This window comes from Eretmochelys imbricata, chromosome 25 (assembly GCF_965152235.1).
Source record: "Eretmochelys imbricata isolate rEreImb1 chromosome 25, rEreImb1.hap1, whole genome shotgun sequence".
Taxonomy (NCBI): Eukaryota; Metazoa; Chordata; order Testudines; family Cheloniidae; genus Eretmochelys; species Eretmochelys imbricata.
The window spans coordinates 14,158,284-14,169,258 of record NC_135596.1 but is presented as its reverse complement, the minus strand read 5'-3'; positions in this window follow the sequence as shown (position 1 = coordinate 14,169,258).

The window sequence follows — 10,975 nt, the reverse complement described above, 5'->3', positions numbered from 1 at the left end:
GCTGAATAATGAACTGCAAGCACCTATCATTACAGCCAACCCCTCCCCCCCCGCCCCCCCAGGTCTGGTGTACTCTGCCCACATTATCCCTCCATCTGCTGCAGTTAGCGTTATTAGGGCCCTAGTAGGCAGGAAATCAGATTCCTGTCTCTGTCACTGACTCACTGCGTGATCTTCGGCAAGTCACTGCCCCGTGCCTCAGTTTCCCCGTGTGGAAAATGGGGATGATTTTACTTCCCTAAGGGGATATTACTTTGTCAACAACAGAAGAGCTCTCCTGGGCCCTCCGATGAAAGGTTGCGGTGACACACATCTTATTGTTATTCTGCTTACACATGCACAATCACACACACGCTCGGAATTTGTACCTGTATCTGCAGCCGGGGCATCTATTGTCTGGATCTATATTTAGATGGTTGCTGGCTTTAGGTCCACCTTAGGCTGGGCAAATCCACATCTGCAGGAAGGCCAGGTCCCTTTTAACGTTTCAGCCTTTGAAGTCCCACCAGCCATACCTCCTCTCTCCTCTCAGCTTTCCGTCCTCACTTTAGCATGTGATCCACTTTCTCATTTGCCCAAGGCAAAGTCATTTAATCTGCTTTTTGTGATCTTGTCGCAGATCAAATCCCAGTGTTAGCTGAACGCCTGAAATTTAACTGTTTAGCGACAAGGCCCTGCTAGCAAGCTGTTCCCCAAAGAACTATTGTCCTCTGTTTGAGTCATTGGCTGCAGAATTAACACCAGCCGGTTTTATTCCTGGCTGCAGTAGGAATTAATATCAGCAATGGATTTACTCCTCCAGTCCGCCCAGCCTGGCCAGAACTGGTGCAGAAGTCCATCTGCCCTTTGGCTGTGTGGCAATGCAATAGGAAGCCAGGCTACCAAAATACGATTTAACTCTTCCAGGGTGTCTGCCCCATTCAAACCGTTGGGCTCCACCCTGTGTCACTCTTAGCCCAGAGAGCCCTGGTGAAGCTGGGGAAGTTAAAAGGCTGGAGGTCAGACTAGATGACAACGGCCTTGGAGCCTAGGAATCTCTGGACCCCATTCACCCTGCATTGGGCCTTTATTTATTTAGCAGAAAATTAAAAAGGGATCCACTGTGCAGAGGGGCCATGCTCATCTGTCTCGAGTCACTGACCCCAGCCCTGCATCATCCGGGCGCCCCTGCACGGGGCAGAGGCAAGGACCCAGGACTGTCTCCTCACAAGCCTTCAGCTGGAACACCCGAGCAGAAGAGGAGCAGCTGCTGCTCTTGGAGGGCGGGGTAGGGCCAGGAAAGCTCCTGTGAATCGTGAATGTATCAAGTCCCCGCAGCGGCCCAAGAGTGTCTCTCTCTCCGACTCATCCAGCCCTGCTTAGAAAAAGGCTCTCAGAGAGAGACAAAGAACTGTCCTCAGCTCGGCTGCTCCTCCAGCCATCTCTAATTTGCTCTTAATGCCAGTTCCATTGACCTGTCAGGGGATTGGCTCCATCCACCCACCCAGCCCCTTCGCATTCATTGTTTGCAATTAACTGTATTCTTTTTGCTCTCAGAGGCCACCACAGAGCTGCGGCCCCGTCACGCTGCAGAGACACAACGAGAGTCGGGCCCTGCCCCAAACAGCTTCCAGGCAAAACAGTCAAAGGATGGGAGGGGAAACTGAGGCACGGAGAGGGGACGGGACTGGCTCAGGTGGATGGCAAAGCCAGGAACGAAGCCGACAGCATCTGTGCTCCAGCAGCGGTGACAGCAAGGACCACATGCACCAGGGACCAGCTCCCCGGCAATTCCCAGGGGGTGCACGGCCTCGCATAAGGATTGCCATGGGGGAATAGCTCCCCAGCTCCCTGTGCTAGAGGCCAGTCGCAGCTCACAGAGCCCTTCCCTCCTTTCGTGTCATTTACCCTTTGTACTGAGATTCAGCCTCCTAATAAACAGTCAGTACCCGGCCCCTGAGCCAGGCGCCCTTGGGCGCAGGCAGCTCCCGAGAGACTGCTGCGGCTGATCCCGAGGGTGATCCGGGCCCTGGAGGGCTCCAGAATACTGCACGGCCAGGGGGCACAAAGGCCCGGACCCACCCACCAAGTGCAGAGACCAGGACTCAAGCTCCCAGCCCCTCATTTCTGTGTATCCAGCGTGAGCCCCCCCTCCGAGACCCAACAATCCCCCCTCCACACACACACTTCCTGCACCCCTCCTGCGCCCTGGGCATGCTGGTCGGCTCCCACCCACTGCACCCCAGCTCCCCTGGGAAAGAAAGGACCCCACCCTCCCCCCATGCCTTTGTCCTGCCTCCCAGCCCCCAGCTGCAGGGAATGCGTGCGTGCGTGTGTGTGTGTGGGGGGGGGCTATTTTCTCTCCCTCTCCTCGTCATTCCGAGCACGGCTCCCTGCATTCCAGGAACGCCCCCCCCCAGGCACCCCCCCCCCAGGCTCCGTGACATCAGCAGCCGCCTGCGCGCCGCACGGGGAAGCCCGGGCGAGGATTCCTGGCCGCCCCGGCGCCGGACGGCCGGCGAGCCTGGCGCGAGCCTGGCGCTCCCCGGGCGCCCCCGCCCCCGCGCTGGCTCCGGGCCCGCCGCAGCAGAGATGCCCTGTTGCCATGGCAGCCGGCAGACCCCCCCCCCCCCCCCCGGGAGGAAAGGCCGCGAGAGGCCGGACGATCAATAATTCAGCCCCGGAGCCCCGCGCTCGGCTCCGGTCCGGCAGGCGGGATTCCCCCTCCCCAAATAGACCAGGCAGGGGGGCATCCCCAGCGTGGAGGGCTTCCCCAGGAAACGAAATGAGAGCGGGGCGGGGCGGAGTTTCCTGCGGGGGGGGTTGGAAAGGACGGCATGGCAACGCTGCTAAGGAGCGGGGCCGGGGGGGGCGGGGGGATATTCCAAGCCGTGGACCGGAGCGAGACTCGATTCTGTGGTGCCAGCGGGGGGAGATGGGGGGGGGGTCTCACTGCAGGAGGCGAAGGGGCGCGGGGGGGGGAATCGGGAGGAAATCCCCCCCCCCACAGTACAGCGCTGCACCCGCCTCGCTGGAGGATGCTCCGGGGACGCCAGCGAGGAGAAGGGCTGGGCGAGATCGGAGCCAGAGGCGCCCCATGGCTGGGGGGGGTGGGTGCTACGGGAGGGGGGATGCTGGGTTGGATGGGCCTGCTGCCCCGCGGGCCCCCCCTCCATCTCAGCCCCTCGCGCCCCTGCCTCTCCCCCCATCCTGCCTGGGGGGCGGGGGGAGCTTGGGGAGAGCCAGAGGAGACCTACGCTCTCCCCCTACCCCCACACCTCTGGGCGGAGGAGAGGGGGCGACGCCCAAAGCGGGGCGCAGTCCCAGGATGGGCTGCTGCCCTGGCCAAAGGGCAAATGCCGGATAATGAGCAAGAGGGGGAGGGAGGAGCTGAGGGGGTGAATGGAGATATGGGAGGAGCCAAGGAAATCCCTCCTGCCCCCCCAAAAAAATCCTCCCCATTCCCAGGGGCAGTGGGGAGCTGCTTTGCACACCCCACAAAGCCCAAGTAGCATGTGAGCACAGCAGGCTGGGTCCCCACCTAGTGGCGGGATAACAACCTACTACTGCTACCAGCCAAGGGAGCTACTCCCACAGCTAAGGGCAGTAGATCATGGTGTCGAATGCCACTGAGGACAGCAGCGAAGCAAAACTTCTGAGCAACTGCCAGCTACGCCCCAGCTCCTGAAGTGTGGGAGCAGCAGGAAGGACAGAGAAGAGTGAAATCTGGAAGCAACCGTTGGAAGAAAAGCATCTCCCCTGGAGATGTTAAGCAAGGCAGTGAGGCTTAGTGGCTGGGGCACTGGACAGGGGAATGGGGAGAAGAGACCTGAGTTCTATTCCTGGCACTGCCATTGCCTGCTGGGTAACGTGGGGCAAGTCACTTCCTCATTCTGTGCCTCAGTTTCCCCTCCCACCCTTCGTCTATTCAGACTGTGAGCTCTTTGGGCAGGGCCTGTCTCTTGCTGTGTCTCTCAGCAGCGCCCTGGGACCCTCCAGATGCTGCTGTGATACAAGTAATATGCACGAGCCCCCGCTGCAGGAGAGGCAGGTGTTAAATACCTGGGAGATTCCCAGTGGGCTCCTGCCCCGGGGTACAGTCAGGGGGGTAAGCAGGAAGGCCGGGCAGGCTGTTCTCCACTTCCAGGCCTCGCTCATCCTTCACTGCTGTCAAGAAGGGGAATTAAAGCTTCACGGGGCCCATCAATCATGCTGTGCAGGCGCAGCTCACCTTCGGAATAACGAGGTGGATAACAAAACGTTTAGCAGATTAACGGCCTTCACCAACAGCGACCACCCCCAACCCCAGGCCAGAATCACAGGGCTTCTGGGCCCAGTCCTGGGACAGGGCTCAGGGTCATAGGACGCTTCCTTTGCTGATCTCAGTATAATTTACAAGCCATTGGGGTGGGGGTAAGAGGGGGACTGAGGGTGTTGCAGAGTTTAACCCCTTCAGTTCCAAGCGCCAGGGCAGGCGGAAAAACAATTTCCCCCTCTCCCCGAAGTCCCCTGCAGGGCAGTCTGTTCTGCCCACCCTGCACTCCTCCCCCCAGCAACCAATCAGTTTCCCGCCCCCATGCTCCCACCTGCCATTTTGCTTCAAGCAATGGGCCGGAAATTTTCAAAGACTCATGTAAGGCGCGGCTTAAAGTGCTCTGAAAAATGTGTCCCCTGCCCCATCCAGCCGCACAGGAGCCGATTGTTTCTGGGCCATGTCCCCGGGGTGCTGGGATGCCCCTCCCCTCCCTGCCCCCCTCACAGGTGGGCTCAGAAGGGTTTTGCACAAACGGCAGGGCAACAAGGTGAAGCTGGGGGAAGAGGGTTGCAAAGGTGCGGGGCTGCTCCCAGCCGCCGGGACCTGCCAGCTCCCAGAACAGGCACCGTGGCAAGGGTGGAGGGAGGTAAAGGGAACCCACTCCAGCAACTGACACTGCCCCACAGCCAGGTTGCCCTTTGATCTCTCGGACACCCGGGGGCCAGGCTTGGGCTGTCCGGATTTTCCCGACCTGCAGCCTCCCCATTATCTCAGTTCTGGCGCTTCATTTGAAACCACCCTGTGCTGGTTTCATGCCATGCGCCAAAGTTCCTTGGGACTCTGCAAACTCATTTCACTTACACCGTTTCCCCCCAGATTTGAAGGTGGGTCTCCAGGTGAGAGGAGGCAGGGGATTAACCCCTTGAGGCCCTTAGGCCCCGGGCCGAGACGGTTTCTAAATCATCACGGTCTAGCTCCAGGATTAGAACATGTCCTTGGCCTGACTTTGGGAAGGCGACGCTTTTGGTGCATCGTTATCGCTTCTGCATCAGATTCCTCTTGGTTATCTCCTGCACAAACCCAACAGGCGGAGGGCGGCTGCTGAAAGACACCAGCCACAGAGCAAAGGCCGCAGCGACCTCTAAAAGACCCCCAGGAACTGTTTACTGACCTTATCCCACCCTGCCCCAACACCTGCCAGCAGGGAATCTGGGCACACTCAGACAACAAATTCAGCTGGAGGGGAAAGATTTTACAGAAGAGGGAGAGGCACAGAGGGGACATGACTCATCCAAGGTCACATGCTAAGTCAGTAGCAGAGCCTGGGATAGACCCCAGGAATCCTGATTCCCTGTCTCCCCCGTTCTAAGCACTCTGCCAAATCTTAGCCCCCACCTTCAGCACTGGGGGGAGAACCCAGGAGTCCAGACTCCGAGTCCCTGGCTTTACCCACTAGATAATATTCCTTCCCACAGTGGGAAATAGAACCCAAAGCAGAAAATCACAGTCCCGTGATCCACAGGAAATCTGAGCCCCCGGTCGGGTCAGAGAGACTTTTCCTAGGAGGCTTTTAACCACTGCACAAGATGCAGCCTCCTCGGCTTCCCTCAGGAGGCTACACAGGCCCCAGTGTCACAGGCCGCTGGGCATGTGCCTAACTCGAACACTGGATAAGCACGTGCCAATGTCATTGCAAGATCAGGGCCCTAACTGTTAAGGGTCTTGGGGGCAGGGACAGACTGCTTGTAGCACGCAGCACAAGGGGGCCTCAGTACGGACGATCAAGAACAACATTCCAGCAGATTTCACTGGCAGCAAGGTCTGTCCCTTTCATAGCCCAGCCGTCCCCCTGCAGGTTTGCACAGTGTGCCCTTTGCAGTGGCATCTACACATCAGCATTATTGGAATTCCAAGAGTTTCTCAGCTCCCTGTCCCAGATCAGGGCCCCGTGGTGCAGGGCGCTGCCCAGACGTGGGGGGAGACAGACCTTGTCCCAGAGAGCTCACAGTCAGAATGGGCATAGGAGGGATTGTTAAACCCATTTTACAGCTGGAGAACCTGAGAGATGCAGGGGCTTCCTCAAGGTCAGACGGGGATACTGCAGCAGAGCCAGGGACTGAACCCAGATCTCCTGAGCCCCGAGGGAGTCTGGTTTCTCCCCACTTTATGCCTAGAATAAGGCCATGTAAATAAGGCTGTGGTACCAAAGGTGGTGGAGGTACCAAGGGGCTATTGTCCCAGCTCGCTAGCTCACGATCACCCTGTCCTCCCCCCGTTGCTAAGTGAGAGTGATAGATCCCAGCAGGGGAAAGGTAGAGAACGGCCAAGTCTGGTACCCGCATGGCCCTCACTGGCACCCTTGAGCCAACTCCATCCCAGGACGCAGTGGAGACCCCAGCAGGCATGGCTCTCCCGCAGAAGCCAGTCTCTTGTCCACTGAAACCACTCAGGGTATTTGTCCACCTCCCCACCAGTGCAACCCTGTTAAAAACACTCCATGAAAGGCACCAGAGGAAGATTGGGGCCCTGCAGGAGACCTGCTGTGGTTTGAAACAATTCTGCAACCTCAGGGCCCAGATAGCTCTGGGGAACAAGTGCCCTTTGTTGCTAAGGCATCGGTTTCAATGGGGTACGGGTCTGGAGACACAAAGAGCTGGGTCCGGGCAAAAGGAGGCATTAATCAGCCCTCACACACAGCCCCAGCTTTGCACAGCGCTGGAGAGAGGCTGCAAAGCGGGAGACGACAGCAACACAAACACACTAAGTACTCACAAGCAGGAAGGCAGGGAGCTGCAATCTGTCTGCACCAGGGAAACCAAAGCACACCCTAAGGGCAACAGCTGTGCCTGTCACCCAGATTGAAAGGGCCAGTGAGCATGCTGGGAAAGGGTAAGTGCACACTTAGGGCTGGTCATAAAGGCAACCACAGCTGCTAGGGAAGCGGGGTAAACTCCCACCTCCCTGCAGATTTCCAGCCACAGAACCTTTTGTCTGTGCTCGGTATTCAAGGGAGTTACACCGGCCTTTCGGCTTGGCCTGACATGCCCCTGTAGCAAATACATCAAATAATTATAACCGCCGCAGCCTGCTCTTATCTAGCACTGTCCACGCGTAGATCTCAAAGCGTCAGAACGAAGGCAGGGCAGATGCGTTCTCCCCATTTCACAAATTTCAGTTTTCCACAATCAGGAACTGAAACATTTTGGCTAGGAAAAAAAATGCAAAATAGGGAGGGCTGGTTCTGATAAAAATCCAAACAATTGAATCACAGACAGTTTGGACCAAAAAAAGCCACTTGCCCGCAGCGAGAGTCGTGTGGGGAAGTGGCAGTGGTGGAACGAGGGACGAGAACTGGGGCCCAGTTCGGGGCTCCCCGCGCCAAGTCCTTCATTGCAGTGATCTGGCCCCCATCCAGTTATCTCGGCGCAGATGCCAAGGCCTCGGAGGGCCAAGGGCAGCATCTGCCCTCCCTCGTCATTGGCAGGGCAGGGCGGGAGAAGCTGCCTATGTGATCCCTGTTCTGGAGACGAGCGGAGGGCCGTCAGCACAGTGCTGGCTGGAATCCACACCCAGGGTCCAGGCCTTGGCCCTGCTGCCACTCACCCCAACTCAGGGGGCCTGCCCGCTACCAGCGCTGCTGCCAATAGAGACAGGCATTTGGGCACCTGGCCCCCAGGGGGCACTGCTGAGAGTTAGGCCCGTGAAGAGTTAACGGCCAGGTGAGGCGAGGTCCCAGGGGCAGTTCCCGGACTGGTGCATAGCCCTGGTAAGTTGCCATAGTTACAGCCCAGCCACTGCTTGCTTAGGTGGCAGGAATGATCCCGGGCTCTAATTGGGTGGGGGCAGGGGAATTTCCTAGCCCTGTCGTTCTCGTTAACCCCTTTGCTGCTCCCCGGCCGTCCCTGTGCACCAGCAGGTCCTCAGGTAGATCATCCAGAGGGGGGCAGGAGCCTCCTGGCAGAGGGCACGGTGGGATAGCCCGGCCTGCAGCAGTGAAGGGGTTAATGGCACAACTGCTCGCTCCTGGGGCAGGGAGGAGGGTGACCCTAGAAGGGGAAGAAGCCGCCCCAGGCCCTTCAGGGGAGTTTGTCTGGAAGTGCAAAGACCTTTTGGGAAAAACTGGAGGAGTCAGGGTGGTGAGTACTCGCTGTTACCCACCAGGCACCATTCCGATCGGTAACCACCCTGGCCCAGAAATACCCGCGAGTACTCGCTGTTAGCCACCAGGTACCATTCAAATCAGCAATATCCCCTAAGTAGCATCCAGAACCCATCAGAAAAGCCTGCTGGGGCCGTGTGCTGTTGGGCTGGGTACCAGAAAGATGGTGATCGCTCAGGCTGTGAAAGTATCTCCAGGGAAGCCCCGGTCCCTTGAGCCCAGATGAGGCCCTGCGGGGAGGTGGTGGTGGGAGGGAAAGGGCAGGGCAGGGCAGGGACTCCAAGTTTAGATCACAAATGAAATGAATTTGTTGATTTCATTCCAGTCTCTGGGGCATGTCTGTGCCTCTGAACCTCCATGGGGTTTGGCGGCCTGGCAAAGCAGAGGGTGCAAGGACCAGGGGCAGTCATAGAGCTGGGGGTGGGGAGCCCAGGACTGGGATAGTGGGAGCAGGAGATACGGGCTGGGATGGAGGGGCTTCAGCAGAGCTGGGAGGTAGGGGGGCCAGGACTGCGACAAACACCCAAATCTACGCTCTTGTGCTTTTGTCTCTAGTAGGATTCTGGGGATGGGCTGAGGGATAATGGCTGGGCGGGGGGGCAATAAGTAACTGCCAGGCTGAGGAGACATGGGACCCCGGAGCACAGGGGATAGAGCAGGGCTGGGGTGCTGTGCATATGCTTTACTGAATGTTATTTAAGGATCAAATAGCCAGCGGAGAAATGCATGAGTCATGACAGGGCCAGGCAGCCAAGTTTGAACAGCAGCGGGGAAATGAATGGGGCTGCTACTGGCCTGCGGGGCTGCCCAGAGGTGATGAAGGATTAATAAAAGTGGCAGTTCCCCTCCCCCCCATTTGAAAGGGCCCCCAAACCGAGTGGCATTGGGCCCTGATGCACAGGGCTGGGCCCGGCTCCCCACTCCTGTTCCAATGACACAGGGTAGGATGGGGCATGGCCGTGCAGTCAGAACACGGCTCCTTCAACCTGCCACGGCAGACGCTCTCACAGAGATGCAGTTCAGTTAAAGTTATTCAGCAAACAAGGCAGAGCCTGGGGCTGCGGGGCTCTGTGCTGGGGGGGGGGGGGGGGGTTTGCGGTGACATCTCCCCCGGCAACGCCATCTCTCACTACTCATTCTACTCATTGCCAGCTGGCCCAGAAGCACAGCTGAGAGAGAGGGGCAGGACCCAACAAAGCAAGCTACTGCCACAGCAAAGAGTCCTATCTCCCATCCCTTCGGCAGAGCACTAGGCAGCCACCTGCCTCTGGAACAGGGAGGCAGGAAGCACCGGGTGCAAGGTTGAGTCCGGGAGGCTAGGACTAGAGGCCAGAGCCCAGCTAGCCAAGCCAAAATGCAGCCCCTGCAGAGCGAGGGGCAGTGGCTGCCTGGAGCAGGATGTGCCAATGGCTGTCAGGCCCGTAGCGCAAGGCCCAAGCCTGACCAGCCCGAAGCTCGCAGGAGTGGGGGTTTCTGAGCCTGCTTCTAGAGCTCTCAGGTTGCGATGCCGGTCCCAGGAGGTACTGCAGATCTCCCACCCCCAGCCCTGGAGAGAGGGGGCTGTAGCAGGCCAGCTCGCCCTGAACAGGGTGTCCTCATCTTACTGCAGGAAGAGAAGACACTCCGCTGCTCCATGGCTGGGGTCCCGTGGCTGAAAGAGACAACTCAGGGCTACCAGAACCCACCCGGGTGATCAGGACAACTTAAGGGCCCGAGTCACTAGACAGAGACACACCAACTGCGTTGGCCACTGCCAGACACAGGCTAGAGTACATGGCCCAGGGACCCTAGATAGGCCAGGCCATGAGTCTGCTCTTCCTGCCCCAATCTAATAATGCCCCACCTCAGTGCCAAGTTCACTGGCTGATGAATGCTTCCGAAGTACTCCAGCAAATCCAGCCAGAGGTGATGCAGAGGCCCCCACGGGACAGGTGGGTGCTTCCCCTCAGCCACAGCGCACGCTCTCCCCGTCATGTCTAACCGCCTTGATAAATTGCAATTAATAAGCAGGGAGAAGTTTAAGCACTGCTCCAGTGAGCTTTCTGCTTTGCTGGACGCAGCCAGAGCCAGCAGAGGAGATCAACCCCAGGAGCAGCGCAGAGGGAAGCCCAGCACTGCTGCTTCCTCTCCACTTGCTCAGCTCTGCTGAGTTTGCAAGGCAAGACAGGTCAGTCACCTCTAATGGGCCAGCTGAGGGGGGAATCCAACTCCTCTTACCACTTCTGGCCTCGGCTCCCCCCCCACCACCACCACACACACAGCAGTCCCTTCCCCACTTGACCGAGGACACTGATATTCCCCCATGGTAGGGAAGGGACCAACGCTCACCTTGGTTTACTTCCTGGTTTCTGCAGAAGGTGGAGAGGAGCCCTAGGGCAGCATTGGGACTAGTGTGAGCTTCAGTCCTCTCTGCTACCCTTCCACCTCTTTCAAGGCACCGTAATTCTATGTCCCCCTACTGGTCCAGGCCAGGGTCGCCCCCACGCCTCTGCTCCTCAATCCCGAGTGCAGGGCTAGGCAGGGGCAGAGACTGCCACCCCACTCAGGTGAATTTTAGCACTGGCCAGGGCCAGACCTCAGCC